Source organism: Martes martes, assembly GCF_963455335.1.
Source record: "Martes martes genome assembly, chromosome: 13".
NCBI lineage: Eukaryota > Metazoa > Chordata > Mammalia > Carnivora > Mustelidae > Martes > Martes martes.
Genome location: NC_137901.1, coordinates 63078245 through 63094267, shown reverse-complemented (window position 1 = coordinate 63094267; position 16023 = coordinate 63078245). Strand labels below are relative to the sequence as shown.

The window sequence follows — 16023 nt, the reverse complement described above, 5'->3', positions numbered from 1 at the left end:
TTTTTTTTTTGTAGGCTCTATGCCCAACATGGGGCTTGAACTCATGACCCCAACATCAAGAGTCACAAGCTTTACCAACTGAGCCAGCTAGGTGCCCCTGCTGAGAACTTTTAAATATATGTTTTTATACAGTTATGACTTCTAAATCTTACTTACATTTTACATATCCTAAAAATAATAAGTAAGTCAGTTACACAACCTTGTGAATATATTAAAAAATGTGAAATTGTGTATTTTAAAGTGGTGAATTTCATGGCACACGAATTATATCTCAATACAAAAACATTAAAAATAAATCAACAAGATGAGAAGGCAAAGTCTTAAAACTGAATACAAACTGGATGAAATGTTAACAGTCACCCCAAAGAAAACAAGGAATGAATGCTAGTGACTTTTGACTTGAGAATTGACCTCACACCCCATCAGTGGGAAACAGCCTAATAACATTTAACAAAGTATAAAAACATCCTGGAATTTACCTAGTAGGTGAGTTCTTGGTAGTGGTACAGGATAGTAATTCCAAAACTACAAGTATTTTAGGACTGGCCAAATGGACACATATATACAAGGTGTTGGGAACCACAGTTCTTACTATGGGAAAAAGAAGATAAAAATATGAGATGGGAGTAAGAGAGGAAGAATTTGCAAGTAAGGCAATATAAACACTCATGTACCTTTTCTACAGACTTGAAATTTCTCATATTGAAGGTAAGGGGTAGAAGGCAGCTGACAAACCCAGATCTCATCCCCTGTACTTGGTTTGCTCAGGCAACCCTGTCTCTCCTTCACCCCTGCAGAAGATGGGTGATTTACTGAAGACAGGGTCAAACAGGTGTCTCTTGGTTGAGGGACACCAGTTCAACTGAAAGTCAGGGTTCTGTACTTAGCTGGGGAGGGCAGAGTCTCAGTCCCTCCTTCCAAAACCCCAGCCTCCTAGAAGACCGGAACATTCCTCTATGGAAAAATCTGGCCAGCACAGGGCACCTGGGTGGCTCAGTAGGTTGAGGCTCTGCCTTCAGCTCGGGTCATGATCTTGGGGTCCTGGGATCGAGCCCCGCATCCTGCTCTCTGCTCAGCGGGGAGCCTGCTTCCCCCCTCTTTCTCTGCCTGTCTCTCTGCTTAATTGTGATCTCTGTCTTTCAAATAAATAAAATCTTTAAAAAAAAAAATCTTGCCAGCCCAAGAAAAATGTCCCCAAGGGAGGAGACCCCCAGTGAAACAGTCCAGCTGGTTCACTGTCCATGGAGGCCCACAAGCACAGAGCTTCCAGCCACACACAGCAGCAGGCAAGGCCCACCAACCTCGGCAGAGAGCCTGCAAATGAAAAACACCACACCACAGAGGAAACAATACAGAAGGAATGCCTACAGGACACTTCAACAAAAACGTGCCATTAACACACTCAAAGTGACAGACAATACTGTATCCATAAAAGAAGCACGGGATACTATTAAAAAGGAACATAATACAGACACCATTAACCCCTCCCACCCAAAGAAAAATCTCCACTAGAAATGCAACATGATGGCAAAAATGAAAACCTGTTAAAAGATGTGGTGCAGGGGCACCTGGGTGGCTCAGTGAGTTAAAGCCTCTGCCTTCGGCTCAGGTCATGATCCCAGGGTCCTGGGATCGAGCCCCGCAACGGGCTCTCTGCTCCGCAGGGAGCCTGCTTCCTCCTCTCTCTCTCTCTGCCTGCCTCTCTGCCTACTTGTGATCTGTCAAATAAATAAATAAAATCTTAAAAAAAAATTAAAAAAAAAAAGATGTGGTGCAAGTAGGAACTTCCTTAAAGATAGATATTATTTTTTTTTTTTAAGATTTTATTTATTTGACAGAGAGAGAGATCCCAAGCAGGCAGAGGCAGGCAGAGAGAGAGAGAAGGAAGCAGGCTCCCTGCTGAGCAGAGAACCCGATGCAGGACTCTGACTCCAGGACCTGATCATGACCTGAGCCGAAGGCAGAGGCTTTAATCCACTGAGCCACCCAGGCGCCCTGAAATGAAACTTCCTTAAAGTAAAACAAAATGACAAAGAGATGGAAAACTGAAGATCAGTCCAAGAGCTCCAACTTCCAGTAACACATCTAGAAAGAAGCAAGATAAATGGAAGAGAAAAAAATCTAGTGTTTTCTTTCCCTAAACCAAGAGGCATGAGTTTCTAAGATGAAAAGATCTGCTAAGTGGCTAGCAACAATGTATCAAAAGATACTCAAAATTTCCAGAACAAAAACAGGTTTCATTCAAAGAACGAGAATTACAGCATCGGCAATGTTGAAAGCTCATAAAAATGGAGAAAGATCTTCCAAATTGTAAGGGAAAGTTATTTCTAGCTAGTAATTCTAAATTCAGCTAAATCTGTATCATGTGTGAGGGTGAAATAAAGGAATTTTCAGACATGTAAGCAAGGAACTAAAAACTTTTGTCTCCATGTTCCTTTTCTGCAGAAGTTATTAAAGACAGCTGTACATTACTTAAATGAGGGAAAAAACCAAAACAGGAAACAAAAAACAAAGGATCTAACGTGAGAGAGAGGGAGGAGAAGAGAGTGCAAGAGAGAGAGAGACAGGCAGACAAGTGTGGACAGACATGAGGGAGAAACCTGCTGATTCACCCATGCTGATGGTGAAAGGAAAACCCAAGAGGACAGCCGGGAAGGTGGGCAGCAGGCCCTGCCAGCACTAAGCCAACAGGTGAAGTCAGGTGGCTCTGGGGAAGGAGACTGCAAAATCACTCCGGCAGAATAAAATAAGAGATATACAACTGAAGGGAAATCAGGAGAGATCCATCCTGCTAAGGACTTTTTTTTTCTTTTTTTTTTTTAGTGTAAATCTACAGCCAGTATGGCAAACCATTTGGCCATTTCTTAGAAAGTGAAACATAAATTTACAATATGTCCCAGAAATCCCACCCCTATGTACTTTCCAAGATAAATGAAAGCCTATGTCCCCTTGAAAACTCGTAAAGTTCATAGCAGCTTTACTCACAAAGTGGAAGCAACTCAAATGCTCACCAAAGTGGAAGAGTAAACAAAATGTGGCATAAGCCACGGAATGGAAAATCTGGTGTGGAAAGGAACAAACCACTGACAGACCCTGCAAATGGATGAGCCTCAGAGACATGATGCCATGTGGAAGAAGCCAGACACAAAAGAAGGCATATGGTATGATTCCCTTTATAGGAAATGTCCAGAACAGCAAGTCTTTAAGACGAAGAAAATAGATTAGTGGTTGCTTGGGACTGGCGGAGGGAACAAATGGACACGGGATCTTTGAGGGCAAGAGACATGCTCTAAAGTCGCAGAACTCTGTAAGTTTCACAAAAATCATAGACCTGTATGCTTTTAAAAGTCAGGAATTTTATGGTACTTAAATTGCATCTTAATAAAGGTGTTAAAAATCTGAAAGTCTTGGGCGCCTGGGTGGCTCAGTGGGTTAAGCCGCTGCCTTCGGCTCAGGTCATGATCTCAGGGTCCTGGGATCGAGTCCCACATCAGGCTCTCTGCTCAGTGGGGAGCCTGCTTCCCTCTCTCTCTCTCTCTCTCTCTGTCTGCCTCTCTGCCTACTTGTGATCTCTGTCAAATAAATAAAATCTTAAAAAAAAAATCTGAAAGTCTTACTTAAGACACATAAAACGTTTTCTTTAAAGTATATATATAGGTTTTGTTAAAAAGTAAAACAAAAAGAAAACTACATGGATGGACCTTGAAAATATTATGCCAATTGAGAGAAGCTAGACATGAAATACTGCATATTGTATGACTCCATTTCTATAAAATGTGAAGTGTCAAATCCAGAGGGACAGAAATTGAGTGAGTGGCTGCCAGGGGGCTAAGGCTTGAGAGAAAATGGGAGAGTGCCTGCTGATGGACACAGGGTTTTATTTTGGGGTGACAAACAAGTTCTATCCTTGGGGTGATGGTTCTGAAAATGTTCTAAAAACCGTACTTACCAAGCAAATTCTATGGTATATGAATCATACCTCAATAAAGTCATCAAAACAAAAAGATGATGATGACAATGTTCAATTCTGGCTTAAGACAAAATGTTTCACCAGCAGAAAGGAAATGGAATCCCCCTCCATGCCCTGCCAAGAGCAGCACAGACGGAGCAAGAACTCTGGGAGTGAGAAGACAAAGGGGAAAAGTGTCAGCCACCTTGTTCAGGAAAAATCAGCAGGAAATGCCTAAAACCATGGAATTTAGAGACCCACGGATAAATGCTAAGGAAATCAATAGTTAAAGTAATCTCAAGTATTTGCTTCTGAGAAGTGGGAAATGGGGCAGGGGACATCAGGGTTGCTAGTTCTAAAATAAAAAGGCTTATAAAACTATCTGAATATTCAGATCGTATGTACAAATAACCCGAATACAACTCCAACTAAAATTCTGACTTAGACAATTAAAATCAGCTCCTCTTCAGATCCAGATGGCCTTGCCCCATTGTTTCCCCACACGGGTGCCACTGCTGAACATCTCATGTGATTCTGATTCCTGCTCTTTTCATCAGGACCTGTGCTCTCCCTCTTTGGACATGCGGTGTTCACTGTATTTCTGACATACTGCAATTATACAAGGCATCTCGTCTAAGTCTTCTAAAAATTATTATGCCCTCTTAACTCCAAAGCTACATGACTAATATGACCCCTGCTCCTATATTTTAAAAATGAACTTGGGATGCCTGGGTGGCTCAGTTGGTTAAGCGACTGCCTTCCACTCACATCATGATCCCAGGGTCCTAGGATAGAGTCGCACATGAGGCTCCTTGCCCAGCAGGGAGCCTGCTTCTCCCTCTAACTGTTCTGCCTGCTGCTCCCCTGCTTGTGCTCTCTCTCTAGGACAAATAAATCAAAAAATATTTTTTAAAAAATTAAAAATAGGGGCACCTGAGTGGCTCAGTTGGTTAAGTGTCTGCCTTTGGCTCAGGTCATGATCACAGTGTGCTGGGATCAAGGCCCACGTCAGGCTCCCTGCTTGTCAGAGAGCCTGCTTCTCCCTCTCCATGCCACTTCCCCTGCTTGTGCTTGCTCTCACTCTCTAATAAATAAAATCTTAAAAAAATAAAAGAATTCTTATGGGGGATGGATGGCTGGGTGGTTCAGCTGATTGAGTGTCCAACTCGAGTTCAACTCACCTCATGATCTCAGAGTTGTGAGTTTAAGCCCCGCATTGGGCTCTGTGCTCAGCATAGAGTCTGCTTGTCCCTCTCCTTCTGTCCCACCCTCTGCTTGTGCGGGCTCTCTCTCTCACTCTCAAATAAATAAATAAAAATTTTTTTTAAAGATTTTTTTTTTTTTAAAATTTGACAGAGATCACAAGTAGGCAGAAGTAGGCAGAGAGGCAGGCAGAGAGGGAAAAGCAGGCTCTGAGAGCCTGATGTGGGCCTCGATCCCAGGACCCTGGGATCATGATCTGAGCCGAAGGCAGAGACTTAACCCACTGAGCTAACCCAGGCACCCCATAAATAAATAAAATCTTAAAACAACACCGCAAAAAAACCCCCAAACTCTTATTGGGCCAACTGGCTGGCTCAGTTGGCATGCAGCTCCCTTTTAAAATTTCTTTAGTGGGAGAACACATGCACACAAGCAAGCATCCGGAGAGGGAGAAAGAGAATTTTAAGTAGGCTCCACATCCAGCATGGAGCCCAAAGTGGGGGCTGATTTCACGACTCCCAGAGATCACAACCTGAGCCAGAATCAAGAGTCATTCACTTATTAGCAAACTGAACCACTGAACCATGAACCATGGTTCCACTGAACCATGGTTCAGGTGCCCTGAGCATGCGGCTCTTGGTCTCCATTGTTGTGAATTTGAGCCCCACATCGGGTGTAGAAATTATTTAAAAATAAAACCATGGGGCGCCTGGGTGGCTCAGTTGGTTAAGTGTCTGCCTCCTGCTCAGGTCATGATCCCAGGGTCCTGGGACTGAGCCCCAAATTAAGTTCTCTGCTCAGTAGTGAGTCTGCTTCTCCCTCTCCCACCCCTGCTCATGCACACTCTCATGCTTTCTCAAACAAAATCTTTTAAAAGGAGGGGGCACCTGGGTGGCTCAGTCAGTTGGGCATCAGAATCTTGCTTTCTGCTGGGGTGGTGATTTCAGGCTCATGAGATCAAGCCCCGCCTCAGGCTCTGCACTCAGTACCAGCCTGCTTGGGATTCTGCCTCTCCCCTGTCCCTCTTCCTGCTCTCCTCCTCTCTCAAAAAAATTAATAAACCTTAAAAAAAGAAAGGAACTTTTACTAATCAGATATTGGATTTTCCAGACTAATTTTTCAATGGGTAAGAGCTCTTTCTTAATTTGCCTTTTCACTGCATTCTGTTTGTGTTCAGAAAATAGACTGTGTATGTATTTATATGTACATATTTTCATTGTGGCAAAACACATATAAAATGTTAGCCATTTCTGGGACACCTGGGTGGCTCTGTCGGTTGAGCAGCTGCCTTCAGGTCTGGTCATGATCCCAGGGTCCTTCAATTAAGTCCCACACCGGGCTCCCTGCTCAGTGGGGAATCGGCCTTTCCCTCTCCTTTTGCTGCTCCCCCTGCTTGTGTTTTCTCTCTGTCAAATACTAAATATTTTAAAAATTTAACCATTTTTAAGGACATGGGTCATATACCTTTCAAAATGGAATTACTGGATCCAATGGTAGTTCTATTTTTAATTTTCTGAGGAACCACAATTTGTTTTCCACAGTGACATACCATTTCACATTCCCACCAACTGTGCAAAAGCATTCCAACTTCTCCACAATCCACCATCATCTCCACATCCCCACTAGGACTTGTTTTGATAGCAGCCATCCTTATGGATGTGAGTGGTGTCTCATGGTGGTTTTGATTTGCGCTTTCCTAATGATTAGTGATGCTGAGTGCATTTTCATGTGCTTGTTGGCCATCTGCATATCTTCAATGGAGAAATGCCAAGTCTTCTGCCCATTTTTAAATTTTTTAAAAAAGATTTTTAATTATTTGTCAGAGAGAAAGAGCACACATGCACATGAGCACAAGCAGGGAGAGCAGCAGGTAGAGGGAGAAGCAGGCCCCCGCCAAGCTGGGAGCCCGATGTGGGGCTTGGTCCCAGGACCCTGGGATCATGACCTGAGCTGAAGGTAGACACTAACCTACTGAGTCACCCTGGTGTCCCTCCTTTGCTCATTTTTTAAAATCAGATTTTTTGTTGTTGTTGAGTTGTAGGTTTTTAAAACATATATTCTCAGTATTAGCCCTTCATCAGATATGATTTCCAAGTATTTTCTCCCAATCCATAGGCTGCCTTTTCACTCTGCTGGATGTTTTAAGGCAGTTTTAAATTTTGATGTCACTCAATTTATCTATATCTATCCTTTGCTATGTTATGGGTGCCACCTGTAAGAAATCATTGCCAAGCCCAATGTCATGAAGCTTTTTTCTTATGTTTTCTTCTATGAGTTTTATAGTTTTAGCTCTTACACTTAGCTTTTTGACCCATGTTGGATTTTTGTACACTGTTTAAGTGAAGGTTCTCTGGCATGTGGCTGTCCAGTTTTCCCAGCACCATTTACTGAAAATACTATTCCTCTCCCCACCCACTGAACCATACCCTTGTGGAAAATAATTTGATCATATGTATGGTTTATTTCTGAGTTCTCTATTCTATTCCATTGGCCTATACACCAGAATCACACTGTCTTGATTACTGTAGCTTTGTAGCAAGTTTTAGTATCAGAAGTGTGAGATTTCCAACTTTATTCTTTTCCAAGAATGATTTGGCTATACGAATTTTAGGATGGAGTTTCCTATTTTGGCAAATACGGTTTTTGGCATTTTGATAGAGATTGTACTAAACCTGTGCATTGCTTGGGTAGTACTGACAGCTTCCTAACTCTTCCAGTCTGCGAACATGGGATGTCTTTCATGTATATCTTTAATTTCTTTCAGCAGTGTTTCGTAGTTTTCAGTGTACTAGTCTTTCATCTCCTTGGTTAAATTTATTCCTAAGTGTTTTATTCTTTTTGATGCTATTGAAAATGGACCAGTCTCCTTCATTTTCTTCTGTTTGTTCATTGTTAAGTGTATAAAAACATAACTGAATTTTTGTGATTTTATGTCCTTAAACTTTGCTGAATTCTTTTATTAGTACCAATAATTTGTGTGTGTGTGTGTGTGTAATCTTTAGGATTTTCTACATATAAAGTTATGCCACCTGTGAATGGGGATAATTTTACTTCTTCCTTCCCAATTCTGTTGCCTTTATTTTCTTATCTAATTGCTCTGGCTAGAATTAATTTCCAATCCCATGTTGAACAGAAACAGTAAAATCCTTGTCCTGTTTCTGATCTTAGAGGAAAAGCTTTCAGTCCTTACTACTGAGTAGGATGTCAGCTGAGGGTGTGCCCACAGCTACAGGCCTTTATTATTTCTAAGTAGTTTTCTTCTATTCCTAGCTTGTTGAGTGTTTGTATCATGAAAGAATGGTTAATTTTACAACATGCTGTGATTTCCTCCTCTACATTTTGTTAGTGTGGTATATTACATTGATTGAGTTTAGTTTGTTGAACCATCCTTGCATTCCAAGAGTAAATCCATTTGGTTATAGTATATAATCCTCTTAATGTGTTGTTAGATTTTGTTTCCTAGTACTTTGCTCAGAATTTTTGCATCAATGTTCATGGGATATTGGTCTGTAATTTTCTTCTGGAAGCTTGTGTCTGGGAATTTTCCATTTCATCTAGGTCACCCAATTTGTTGGCACGCAATTCTTCAGGTACTCTCTCATAAACCTTTTTATTTCTATAAAATTGGTAATGTCAATTCCGTTTCTTCTTTTAGTTATTTGGGTGTTCTCTTTAGTCCTTCTAGCTAAAGGTTTGTCAATTTTTTTTAATCTTTGGTTTCACTGATTTTTTCTAGATTTTCTGTTTTCTATTTACCTCTGTTCTAATCTTTATTTTCTTCCTTCTGCTAGCTTTGGTTTTAGTTCTTTATTTTCCTAGTTCCTTAAGTTCCTTTCTTCCTGTGAAGTTAGGTTGTTGATTTAAGATTTCTTTTTTAATGTAACATTTACAGCTGTTAATTTCCCTTGTATCACTGTTTTCACTGCATCCCAGTGATTTTGGTATGTTGTGTTTTCATTTTCATTTGTCTCAGTATTTTCTAGTTTCCTTTGTGATTTCTTCTTGACACTGACCATGTTTAAGAGTGTGCTACTGAATATCCATGTATTTGTGAATTTTCCCCTTTTCCTTCTACTGGGGACTTCTAGTTTCGTTCCATTGTTAATTGGAAAGCATACTTTGTATAATTTCAACCTTCTAAATGTATTGACTTTTGAGCCTAACATATGGTCTACCCTGCAGATTATTATATGTGTACTGGAGGGGAAAACATGTGTATTCTGCTATTGTTGATAGCTACTGTGATCCTCTAAGTGCCCAAGGTTCTATTCACCTTTCTTTTTCATTTGTTCCAAAGACTCAGTAATTTCAATGTCCTGCAAGTTCACTTAGTCTTTCTTCTGACTGGTGGAGGCTACTATTCAACCTTTCTAACGGATTTTTCAATTCAGTTACAGTGTTTTTCTTTATAATTTCTTTCTCTTTGTTGGTATTCTCATTTTGTTCATATATTGTTATCCTGAGTTCCTTTAGTTCTCGGGTGTTTTCCTTTAGCTCTTTGAGCACATTTAAGACTGTTTTAAAACATTTGTCTAGTATGTCCAATGTCTGTGTCCTCAAGGATAGTTTCTGCCACCTAATCTTATTCCTTTAAATGGGCCATATTTTCCTCTTCCTTTGTATACATTGTGATTTTGTTGTTGTTGAAAATTAATCATCTGAATATACAGCTACCTTTCCCAATCTTTGCAGACTGGCTCTGTGTTAAAGTCCTTCGCTAATTAGCACGATTTGTTCTGAACCTTGGGACCACTGTGGGGTATACATCTTGCCTAGGCCTGTATGTGAACTTTTTTTATTCCTAAGTACAGATGGCTGTTTTAAAAATCTTAATTTCACAGAGACTTGTCACCCAGCTTCTCAATATTCTTAAGTATTCTATTGCATCCCTCCACCCCTATTCCCTTGCCCCAGGTAACTGCAGCTCTGCAGTCCCCCTGCAGCTTTCAGGAGCACTTTTTTCCACTTTCCACAGCTTTTCACAGCCTGAGATCTGAGCTTCCAGTCAGAGAAAAGAGATCAGTCCCTCAGACAGTGCCCAGACAACCTAGAGTGTTTCAAGTTAAGGACTGCCCTGCTCCATTCTGTTAGAAACAGAGATTTTCAAGCTGGGCTGTTGCTTCCTTCAGACCTCCTGTGCCAGGTGGGAAGTGGGTGGGGCAGAGAGGAGTAAACATGCCACAAAATCTCCTGCCATTTCAGTGTGGCTTTTTTTGACTGGGTGTTCCTTAGACCTGTGACTGTTTCTGGAGCTTCTATAAAGTTATTTTAGCTAATCTCTGGTTTTTGGGGTTTTTTTTTTTTCCATGTATATGTGGGGGGGGTGGTAGTATGAGGATGAGGGGTTGGAGTTTCCTAGACTGCCAGTTCAAAAGATGTCAGAATATACTTTCAAAGTTTGCTTATTCCTCCCTGAATTAATAAAATAAGTCACTTCTAATATATATTGAGAGGTTATTATGTGCCATGTTCTGCTCTAAATACTTTATAGTTATCAAGTTATTAAAAAGTCTCTAAAGAACCCTAAGAGGAAGGTACTGTTACTTTGGCCATCTTACAGATGAAGACAATGAAGTTCAAAAACCATCTTGTCCAGAGGACCACAGCCAGTAAGTGGTGGAGACAGGGTTCTAGCCCCAGCATGGTTCTGAACCTCCACATCTGACCACCATTTTACACAGAGCAGAATTAGCCACCTCAGGTCACTTTGTTTGGACTCTTCTGGTCTAGGATGCTTTGTTCAGAGTCCAGTAAGCACCCAGATGTTTTCTTCCAGAGTGTAGAAAGCACCAGCTCTCTTTCAGGTTTAAGAGGAAAGTGGTTCAGCTTATCAGAGGCTCTGTGAGCACTAGTGGGGTTCAGATGAGCCTCAAGGTGGGGGAGCAGAGTGGGAGAGTCAGCCTTTTAGTTGGGTCGAAGATATGGCTGAGGGTCTCACCTGTCCCCAGAGAGAATTTCTCTAAATTCTTCTGTTCTCAAGCTCCACGGGTCCCCTCTGCTTGGCCTGCTGGGCCTGGTGTCTCCTATATTGCCGAAATTAAGTACAAGTGCTATCCAACAGAAATAAAATGCAAGCCACATTTCAATAAGAAATGAAATTAATTTTAATAATGTAATTTAACCCAATATATTAAAAATACTATCATTTCAACACATAACCAATGTAAAAAAGTATTAACGGTTTTTTTACTTTTTTGTTGTACCAAGTCTGACATTCGGCGTGTACTTTACACTTGTAGTCCGTCCTTGCTCGAAATGGCCACATTTCAAGTGCTCAATAGCCACACATGACTCGGGGCTACTATACAGGGCAGTGCTGGTCTACAAAAGAAAGTTCCTGGCTGCTGCTGGGAGGGTCATCTAGCTCTGCACAGCAAAGAAGGAAGACCCATGGTGAAAGAATCCCACCAACCCCTGATCCGTTCCCATGCCAGGTGTCCACCAGCCTCAGTATTTAGAGCAACAAGCCTTTCAGTGGTGCTGCCTGTCAAATCAGTTCATTTCCTAATCATCTTTCCCTCAACCAGGCTCACAGTTATAGTTTCTCTGCTGCACTAAGTTCACTCTCCTCCTACTAGCTTTTCTTGAAGGAAAAAAAAAAGCAGCCTACATAGTATCTGGCATATTCCAAAGAACATATGTAACACAAATGTAAGAAATAAAGCCTAATAATAAAATATAGCTGTGAGCCCTCCACCCCTACTCCCACCCTACTTCAGAACCCAGACATGAGCTGTAGGGTTCTTATTCCTCTGTCTCCCCACCAGGGAGGAACCAAGAGCCTATATTTTGTTTCACCATTTTGTCTTTTTTGTTATCACATCTGTATGTATGTACATAAGACAATGGTCACTTTTGCTTATCTTTATGGTGTTGTGTTTTTTGGCAAGTTGCCTTTGTCACCTACATGCTGCTCTTAAGATCCAGTGACGTTGTTGCAAGGACCTACTATTCACTCACTGTTGTTTGGTCCATAATCACCATGATGTTAACACAGACATCTGGGTTGTTTCCAAGATGTTTACTAGTATGAAGAGTGCTGCAAGAACCTCTCTAGAGCTCCCCAGATGGAAATCCTGGATCACAGAATATGAGAATGTTCAACTTCGACAGTTAATGCCAGTTTTCCAAAGCAGGTACATCAGTTTATCCCCCTCACCAGCAGCAGGTAAGATTTCCGAGTCACTCACATCCTCTCCAACACTTGGTTTTGTCGATACCTTAATTTTTGCCAAGAGACATCTTAATTTCTGCCTATTTAAGTAACTGTAAAGTGGAATCTCACTGTGGCCTTGGAATTCTAATGAGGCTGAATATCTTTCCATCTGTTTAACCACTGTTCTTGTTAATTTTTCTGTGACAAGCCCATGTGTCTTTTGTCCACATGTACGAGTTCTTTATGTGTGCTGGACTATAATCCTTTATGTGCTATACATATTGCAAATTTATTCCCACTCTGTGGCTTGTCTGTTCACATTCTTTACAGGTACCTTTTGGAAAAGGGAAGATCTTAATTTTAAACTAGTAAAACTGGCCATTTTTATTTTAGAATTGATTAGTCTTGTGACTTAAAAAAAAAAACAAACCTTTCCTACCAAGGTATAAAGATATTCTTCTAGATTGTGTTCTAGAAGTTTTTCTTCAATTAACCTAGAACTAATTTTTCTGTACATTTTATATACATGCTCTCCAAACTGTCACAGCTCTTCTGTTCCATAGGCCAATCTGTCCTTCCCTGAGCCAAAGATAACATAAGCCTTGACACGGGTAAGGCAACTGCTCACACCTTACTCTTCTTCAGAGTGTCCTACAATATTAGGACTTTATCTTCTACACATTTTATTTTATTTTTTATTTTAAAGATTTTATTTATTTATTTATTTATTTATTTGACAGACAGAGATCACAAGTAGGCAGAGAGGCAGGCAGAGAGAGAGGAGGAAGCAGGCTCCCTGCTGAGCAGAGAGCCCGATGCGGGGCTCAATCCCAGGACTCTGGGATCATGACCTGAGCCGAAGGCAGAGGCTTTAACCCGCTGAGCCACCCAGGCGCCCCAACACATTTTAAAACTGACTCGTCACATTTCCCAAAAACCCCTTTGGAGACGTACTGACTCCACAGATCAATCTAAGAACAGGCCACTTGGAAGACCAAGTCTTCCTAGTCAAGAATATCCTGTCTCTATTTATTAAAATCTTCTTTAATGTCTCTTAATAAAGTTGTACATTTTTCTCCATTAAGGAACTTTATGCATCTTATGTTAGTTCCCATTTACATCAAAGATGGTTCGGAAGAAGAGAAACCATGCTAGGTATTTCAAATACAAGGAGTTTAATACACGGTATTAGGTACTTTCAGAACTGCAGAGGCTGGAGTGTGCACAAAAGTGAGCCACCTCTAGCCTTCCACTCCGCCTCTGCGGCTTTAGTCCCAACTCAGGACACCATCCATAGGACAGGAACCCGCAGGAAACCTCCGCCCATCACAGCTGCTCTACAGTCCTGCGACAGCGGGCAGGAGGCCACTATGCTCCCTCACCCGTGCACCCCACACCACTGCCAGAGGAAGAGAGTCCACCACCCTCTACCTTCCAGACTTCATGGGAAGGATCTCCTGGGCTAAGTGATAGCCAAAGCCCACTGGCAGTGGGGTCTGAATAAGAGAGCTCCAGCCTTCCAGCCCTGGAAATGCAGGCAATGTACTGGATGTCCAGACTGTATCTAGCACACCACCCGTTTCCTATCTTCCAAAAACATGCTGAAGTTACTGGCCTGCTGTTCCATCTTTTCCCATTTTACATCTTTCATATCTTCTATACTCTTTTAATATAATTTTAGCAGGCTTTCAGGAGGACAATAACGTAATCTCTTATAGTTCCTCCAGAAGTCCTGAAGCCCATGTTCAAAAGCCTAACCAAGCATGGCCAGGGCTTCTCACAGGTTTATTTAAACTCTCCCCATAGACAGGAAGGCCACAGCAAAGGTAGTTATCTGCTAAATCCCTGTCCACACTCCCCTCCCCATACACAAAGATTTTTCTTCTTTCTTTTTTTTTTGGGGGGGGGGGTAGGGGAGTTGGTAAGAATGTTAATAAGAATTTAACATATTCATGATGTTCAAAAAAATTAATTTAGGGGCACCTGTAACCTCACATCAACACTTGTGCTAAGTGACTTGAAACCTCCTGTGCCAGATCTTGTGGGACAGAAGAGAAATAAAATCTAGTCCCTGCCTTTATCAAGTCCACAGTGGATGGAGAAATGAACAAGATGAACTAGAATGCCTACCACTGTTTTCCGTACCTACACAACAGAACAGTTATTACATATAACTCTAAAAGCTAAGCCAAAATGCACTTTGAGATCAGCAATAAGTCGTCCTTCCACTCGAAAGCCCGTCAAGAATCATTTGGTTCTTTGTTCAGAATATTCTCTAGGAGGCTGGATACGAAGTTTCATCCCATAAGGCAGACCCAGGAAAGATCCCAATCACAACCACGGTCCTGAACAGCTGACAGAACATGGAGCACCAGCAGCCCAAGCATGGGGTAGCTCGTGCTGTCCAGGCTATGACCTAAGGAAGGAGCAGGTAGGCTCCCAGACACAGGGCTGTCTCAGAAGCTTCTGCCTCAGCAGCCACCATTCAAACTCAATTGGAAAGGCAAGCACCTCAACCAGAGACGTGCATAATCCAATGAACAGGCTTGAGGGGTAACTGGGATCCCCTCTAAAGGTCATCTTTTCAGGCAAACAGTCTGACCAGACTACCTCCACTTCTTACTTGGAACCCCCTTCAAAGTACTGTCCCAAGCTCAAATGTCACCTTGTATTTGATACCCTACCTGATCCCCATGGTTGGAGGTAACTGGTTTTTCTTCAGTACCTGACCCACAGGAATTACAACATTCCTTCCATTTACCAAATGTTAAAAAGGACCTCTGTTGTAGGCCAGGTCACACTTAGAAGAGGACAGGTCTCCTGCTTTCGGGGAGCTCACAGTCTGGAAGGAGAGATCAAGCATGGGCACAGGTAATGGTGAGAATTACTGGTGGTTCTAGATGCTGTCAGAGAGAGAGAAGAGGTGCTGGCAGAAGCTAACCTCCACCCCAAGGGCCCAGAGATGCCTGCTTATTGTGGTATCATCTGAGCCAACCCTTGAAGGACAGGCAAGATCTGTCCACATGAAAACAGAACAAGAGGATCCCGGGAACAGAAAAAGGCATGAATGAAGCATGTGGCTAGGAAATTCATCACAGAGTAGGCAAAAGAAACAGTCCAGCTTACCCATTCAAGGGAAAACAGCAATAAATCAGGTTGGTAAAGCAAAACCAAACTAGAATATCAAGAAATTAAAGTGCTAGGCTGAAGAGTTATTAGGTCTGAGATTCTCAAGGTAGAATAAACACACCTTCTTCTTAGAGGCTTTACTGGTGCTACCTGGGTCTTAAACAAATTAGTGTGTGAGTGTGTGTGTGTGTGTGTGATCGTGTATGTGTGTGTGTCACACACACACATATGGGCAAATGCAAGATACTACATCTTCCATCCTAACCCAAAAGAACCAGGGATGCAGTGAACACCATTACTCATGGGGCGTGTTACACTCCCTGAGGGTGCTGGGGCAGAAACCAAGTGGAGAACCAACAGTTTAGACTTTCTGTGGCATCTGCATATATCTTTAGGAGCCCATGCATTGTCAGGAGAAAATCCCCAGGTGGAAAATTACTAGGGACTGAGTGAGCAGGACGGGTTGGCAGAGCCAAAGCCAGTCTAATGACCCTCATCAGGATTCTAGCCAAGTCTCAAAGAGCACCCACCTCCAGAGGCAGGCGAGGGGGCGGCGAGAGGGTACCACATTTCAGGGGCGCTGCTC

At 42.0% G+C, this 16023-nt stretch overlaps 1 protein-coding gene across 2 annotated transcripts in view; it reads right to left on the bottom strand.

The window, feature by feature from the left end:
- DGCR2 (DiGeorge syndrome critical region gene 2) overlaps positions 1–16023 on the bottom strand; it is a 92339-nt gene that overhangs the window by 45214 nt on the left and 31102 nt on the right. The window lies entirely within an intron of this gene.